Below are 7,135 nucleotides of genomic sequence, written 5' to 3'. Positions count from 1 at the left end.
CACAAAATTCTCAAACAAGAACTGATGCTAAAAATTGGAGGAGACAGAAAAAAAAACCCCTATCAATATACTGAAGAAACGCTGTGGGAAGATTAATATAAAACTAAGAAATAAAACAAAAAAAAAAAGAAAAGTGACCAACAACAACAACAGAGGAAAAAATGGCTTGCCCATATTTGCTACAAAAGACACTGGAAAAAATAAAAAAATAAATAGCAGGTGGAAATCTTACCCAAGTAGCAGACTCCCTAAAATATAAAATGAGACAAACAGAACTTAGTGATTACATGAAACAATAAGTAATGTGAGAACAAAATTATAATATTGAAAAAAGTAGAAGAAAATATAAGCTATCTATTATCAAAAACAAGGTAAAGAGAAACAATATAGGCATCATTGAACACCCAGAGACAATGACAAGAAAACCTCCAAACTTTGTATTTCAAGAAATCATAAAAGAAAATTATACAGATCTATGAGAATTGGAGGACAAATTGAAAACTGAAGGAAAGTACTGTTCACATTCTAAAATAAATGCAAAGCCTAAAACATCCAGGACTGTCAAAGGTAAAAATCTAGAGCATCCTTGCAAAAGAAAAGAGAAATACTGCAAATATCAAGAATGAAAGTGTTCTAATACCCAAGAAATGCTGTTAGGATCACACGAGCCTTAGCAGCAACTATAACATACAGGAGAAAATCTTGGAAAAAGGTATTCCAAAATGCAAAAGATAAAGGGTTACAATTAAGAATAACTCACTCTGCAAATCTGAGTATTTTTTATGAGTGTGGAGCTGGGGGAGGTAAGATGGACCTTTATTTTTTTTAGAAAAATTTCAATCATTCCTGAGTAAAAAAAAAAATCATAGTTGAGTAAAAAATCTGAATCGCCAACACAGGAGTTAAGATACATCTAAAAAGGTAAATATATTTGAGCAATTGAAGTGTGAACTGATGGTGATTTTCTTACATTATAATAGGGGAATGAGATACAAGTACTTAAAATCCTAATGCCTTCAACCATCATAAAATGAAGTAAATAGGACAAACACAGGGCCTGAATATGTTTTTGCTCTATGTTGTTGGTTTTAACTGAGGAAAGAAAGAAAGGAAGGAAGGAAGGAAGAAAAAAGAAAGAAAGAAAGAAAGAAAGAAAGAAAGAAAGAAAGAAAGAAAGAAAGAAAGAAAGAAAGAAAAAGAAAGAAAGGAAGAAAGGAAGACAGAAAGAAAATAAGGAAGAAAGGAAGAAAAAAAAAGAAAGAAAGGAAGGAAGGAAGGAAGATGGGAAGGAAAGAAGAAAAGAAGGAAAGAAAGAAAAAGAACCTGAGATCAGAGTGTGATCTTCATAAAAAGAGGAGGGTAAATTTGTAGGAAGAGATTTCTGTAATTACAGACTACCAGTTGTAGATTCCTTCTTTCTTTCCATCTCTATTTTCCAATCTTCCTATCCTGAATACTCACCCCATGTCACCTTTCCTGAATGCCCAACAATACCCTGTTACCCAGCGACACTGGCTTCCTTACTATTCCTTGCACAAAACACCTCACCTCCAGATTCTGTGCATTTTCATTAGTTGCTGCCACACCAGTAATTCTCTCTGTCCTCACCTCTGCTTCCTGTCTTCTCTTATTCCTTTCAAAGGTTAGCTAAAATCCTATCTTCTGTAAAAAGATTTTCCCTACCCATTCCTCTAAATCTAGTGCTTTTTCTCTGATGATTATTTTCAATTTATCGTGTGTGTATATGTTTATGAATATGTGTATATATAAATGTGTGCCTGGATAATAAGTAGATAGATAGATAGATAGATAGATAGATAGATTATATATAGTTTTTTGCATGTTTTATCCCCTATTAGACTGTGATCTTCTTGAGAGTAGGGACTATCTTGTGCCTTTCTCCTCAGCCTCAACGGTTAGCACAATGCTTGGAACCTAGTCAATGTTTAATTAATTTTTACTGACTGTCTGACTATTTGAAAGAAATATACAATTAACCATCCTTTCAGTGAATGTGAATGGGCTCAACTCATCCATAAAATGGAGGGTGTTAGCACAGTAAATTAGAAAGAAGAATCCAATATTATTTTGTTTACAAAATTGCTTGATGCATAAAGATTTACATAGAATTAAAATGAAAGATTGGAACATAATTTTTTTATGCTTCGGGTGAATAAAAGAAAGTAGTTGTAGCAATTGTGGTTTCAGACAAGCAGCAGCATAGATACATATAATTAAAAGATAAACAGGGAAATTTCATTGCACTTAAAGGCAATATGGGTAATGACATAATATTAAAACTATAAATATATATGCATACACTTATACATGTATACATACCAAATGAAATCATATCTAAATATTTTGAAAGAAAAAATAGTTACAAGAAGAAATGGATGACAAAATTCTAATGTTTGTGGACCTTAATATGCCACACACACATATATAATTTTAACAAAAAGATAAATAAGAGAGAAGTAAAGAATCTGAATAGAATTTTAGGAAAGTTTGCAATGATAGATCTCTGGCAATTACTGAAGGGATCAGAAAGCAATATATGTGTTTCTCAGATGTGTATTGAACCTTTACAAAAAAAAATATCATGTTCTAAGGCATAAAAATCTCAAACAAATGCAGAAGGCTAAAAATATTAAATTTATCATTTATTGACTACAGTGAAATAAAAACAATAAATAACTGGCCTTTGAAGAAAGCAAATTTAAATGAAGATGAAACAAACTGAAACAATCTGAGAATCAATGAATAAATCACAGAAACTATAGACACTTTCATTAAGGAAATCAGTGGGACAGCATATAAAAATTTTTGGGATGTGGTCAAAGCATTCCTTAGAGGAACATTTATATCTCTAAACATTCATCAACAAAATAGGATAAAGAACAAGTTGATGAATGAAGAATGTAACTAAAATAATGGAAAAGAAAAAAAAGTAAATAAAAATTAGACATTCTGAAAATCAAGGAAGAGATTCATTTTTAAAAAGAATTAATAAATAAAGAAGGATCAGAATTATCATAGAAAAAAACTAATATAAAAGATTAAATGTCTATAGGAACTTTGTGTTTGACAAGTGTAAGGATTTAAGTTTTGAGGATAATAATTCATTATTTAGTAAAAAAATAATTGTTAGGAAAGCTGGAAAGCAGTCTGGCAGAAATTGGGCATAAATCAATATCTTACAGCATTTATCAAATAAGGTAAAAATGGATACATGACCTAGATATAAAGAGATATAGTACAAGAAAATTTGAAAAACATAGAATATATTACCTATCAGACTTATGAATAGGCAAGCAACAAAATAGTTGTGAAATAGACAAATTTGATTGCATTAAAAATTTTTGCACAAATAAAAGAAATGTAGCCAAAATCAGGAGAACAGAAAATTGTCGGAAATTTATAGAAAGTTTTTCAGATAAAGGTCTCATATCTCAAATATATAAAGAACTTTTTCAAATCTGTAAGAATACAAGCCATTCCCCACTTGATAAATGGTCAAAGGATATGAACAATGAAGAAATAAAATGAATGAAGAAATGAAGAAATAATGAATGAAGAATAAAGAAATAAAAAAGTTTATTATCATAAGAAAAAATGTTCAAAATCATTACTGATTAGAGAAATGCAAATTAAAATGACCTCGAGATATCATTTTACACCTATCAAATTGGCTAAAATGATTGAAAGAGAAAGTGACATGTTAGAGGGAATGTGGAAAAATGGGGACACTAATTCACTGTTGGTGGAACTGTGAACAGATCCAGCTATTTTAGAAAGCAATCTGGAATTTTTTCCCCCAAATTATTAAACTGCCTATACCCTTTGACCCAGCAATACCACTGCTAGATCTGTTTCCAAAAGTGATTAAAGACAAAAGAAAAGAACCTATATGTTCTAAAATATTTAAAGCAGTTCTCTTTTTGGTGGCAAAGAACTGGAAATTGTGGAGATGTCTGTGAATTGGGGAATGGCTGAACAGTTTGTGGTATATAATTGCAATGGAATACCACTGTGATATAAGAAATAAGCTTGATGATCTTAAAAAAAAACAACTTGGATAGACTTGCAGGAAACAATGAAGAGTGAAATTAACAGAACCAAGAGAAAGTTGTATACAGTGAAAGCAGTATTGTTTTAAGAACAACTTTGAGTGACTAAGTCATTTTGACTGTTATAAACACCCAAAGTAACTACAAAGAACCTATAAAGGAAGATGCTAATCTGCTTCCAGAGAAAGAACTGATGAAAGGAAGTATTTATACAATGATTTTACATATATATGTATACATACATATTTGTGTCTTATGGTAGCCATCTCTAGGATTGGGGTGAAGAAAAAAAGGGGAAAAGAAAGTTACATGATAAATATTATATATTTAAAAGGAATAACATGCTGTATATAATAGAATTGTTGTTTCATGTGCAATCAACTTTTAAAAAAAATTCTGTTATAGAAATATTTTTTTCTATTTCTTGAGTTCAGAATGAAATTTTAAAAAAAGATAGTATGGTTGCCATTCTATGCTGATTATTCTCAAATATAACTTTCCTGACCCAATCTCTTCTCTGACGTCCATTCTCAAATTTCCAACTTCATTTCAGACATCTCCAATTGGAGGTCTAGTAGACATCTTAAGTTCATAGTGACCAAAACAGAACTCATTATCTTTCCCCCCAAACCACACCCCCATCCTTATTACTGTAAAGGGCAACACCATCTTTCCAGTTCCCAGGCTCACAACCTGATGGTCATCCTGGATTCTTCATTATCTTTCACCCCCTATATTGAAGCTGTTGACAAGGCCTGTTGACTTCACCTTTGTAACATCTTTCCAACACTCTCACTTCTTTCTTATATGATATCTGGTGCTTACTATATTATAGGCACTATACTAAGTGCTTTTCAATTATTGTCCCATTTGATTTTCACAACAACCTTGGGATATAGGTGCTATTACTATCTCCATTTTAAAGATGAGGGAACTGAAGCAAACAAGAATTAAGTGACTTGCCCAGGGTCACACAATGTCTAAGGCCAATTTTTTTTTTTTAACTCAGGTCTTCCTGACTCCAGGCCCAGAGCTCAATCCACTATGCCAACTAGCTACCTCTTAAAGCAGACAGGGCTTCAAGTCCTGCCTTTGATACATACTTGGATGAGTTACATGGCCTAAGTCTAAGGTTACTTATCTAATGAGGATGACACTAGCAACAGCCTCATAATGCTTCATTATGAACTATGTTTGTTATTGTTGGGATGGCACCAGAAAAGGTTCTAAGTCATCTTGTAAGACTAAAGATAACAAAAATGCAAGGGGGGTAATGAATTTTTCATTTCATTTGAAAGTCAAACAAAAATTGCAACTGAAAACTGACCTTCCAATATTTGAAGAGGGGGAAAATAAGATGTGAAGTATTTTGTATGTTTACACTGAATTCTTCTAGTGTGAAAATTGTTATTGATCCGTGATATGCAAGAACAGTCACATCTGGCTTTATTTTTGAGACATTTTAAAATAACAGTTTTTCCCATATGGCACATATGTATGTGAAAATGTATGAGAACAAGCCATTTTAAGGAAATTAGAAGTGCAATTGGTGCCATAATACAATTCACTTTGTCCATTGTGGGTGATTTCAGTGCTTTGTCATTTTGCCCACATGTCCTGGCATTCCTGACATTTTGACTTAAGGGTAGTGTCAGGTGGGTGACACAAAGCTGAGGTATGTTTTGTCAAGAGTTGATGATAAAGTGGCAATATTTGAGCCAGGGACAAATTGAGGAAGAGGAAATGTAAGATAACAGAAATAGTGTCAAGTGCTAGAACTGAGCCACATTCACTCTTGACTGTTAAGAAGAAGTTAATTCAGCTGAGCTATGTTCTTATGATATCAGTAGGAGTTTTTCCTGCTTGTGACAGTGTTGAACTTTAGAGATATTGATGAGGTAGTGTTTTGCTGAGCTGGAAACTTTATATCCTTCTACGCAAGACCCTGGAGTTTTGCTGGTGCAGTACTAAGAGATAATGCCCTCCCCAGATAATTAGATGTCAAAATTCATCTACAAGGCAAGTCCTTATTTCTTTTCTGATCTCATTTGCAATGCCTGACCATAAAATATCTCAGGAAAGTGGAAATGAATGGACTTATACTCCTTTCCTCATTCCTCCCTGGAAATTAGCATTGATGAAACTGTATTTTAGGAAGTAGGAATAAATGAAGTGAATGATTAATAAGTATTTATTAAGCACTTATGGTGTGCTAAATACTGTATTAAGAGCTAGGGATTAAAAAACAAGCAACAGCAACAACAACAACAAAAACAACAACCATACTTCCTGCCCTCAAGAAGCTTACATTTTAATATGGGAGACAACAGACCGAGTGAAATAACAACTGGGGAGGCACACTTTGTTCTGAAAACTTACTGAGATGGCAACTGAAGTCATGAGATTAGACTGAACTCATTATCTTTAAACCTTGACCTTGCTTCCACTTAATTTTTCTACCCAAGACCAAAGTTAAGCTGATTTGATCATGATTCATGATTTCTACTGTGAGGAGGGGATATAATGATACTTGGGTGACCAGATGTTTTGTGAGGCAGAGGAAGAGATGGCTATAGAGTAGGGAGTAAAGGGAAGGGTGATCGATATAGCTTTCCTGCAACAGTGCTCTGTGAAAGGCAATCACCAGTCAGGACAATGAGGTCCTGGAGTAAAAGATTTTTCTAGAACAGAGAGGTGGTTTGGCAAGACTCATCATCAGATATTGTTTAGCATTGATAGTTTCTGCAAATGCTGAGCTTCTTTGGTAAAATAATTTGTATTCATGTATGCAATCTGAGCTTTAATCCTTACTATTTACTTAGAATTTCTACTTCAGGTAAATCTTCCTTTTTTACAACTACGATGATGTCAAGTGAAAAATTTCTGAGTGATCATGGGAAAGTAATTCAGAGGGAATGAAATATACCAGGAAATGACTTATAGTAGGGATTACTTTGATGGAAACAACTAAACCACAAATAGACAAATAACTTATATGTGGAAGACAGTGTGCTTCATTAAACAATTGACTATAGAGTTAAAACTGTGAGGTAAGGATTGAGACA

The sequence above is a fragment of the Phascolarctos cinereus genome, unplaced genomic scaffold (genome assembly GCF_003287225.1).
Source record: "Phascolarctos cinereus isolate Bilbo 61053 unplaced genomic scaffold, phaCin_HiC Scaffold_4;HRSCAF=312, whole genome shotgun sequence".
Taxonomy (NCBI): domain Eukaryota; kingdom Metazoa; phylum Chordata; class Mammalia; order Diprotodontia; family Phascolarctidae; genus Phascolarctos; species Phascolarctos cinereus.
The sequence above is the reverse complement of the archived record's forward strand: the minus strand, read 5'-3'. Positions refer to the sequence as shown.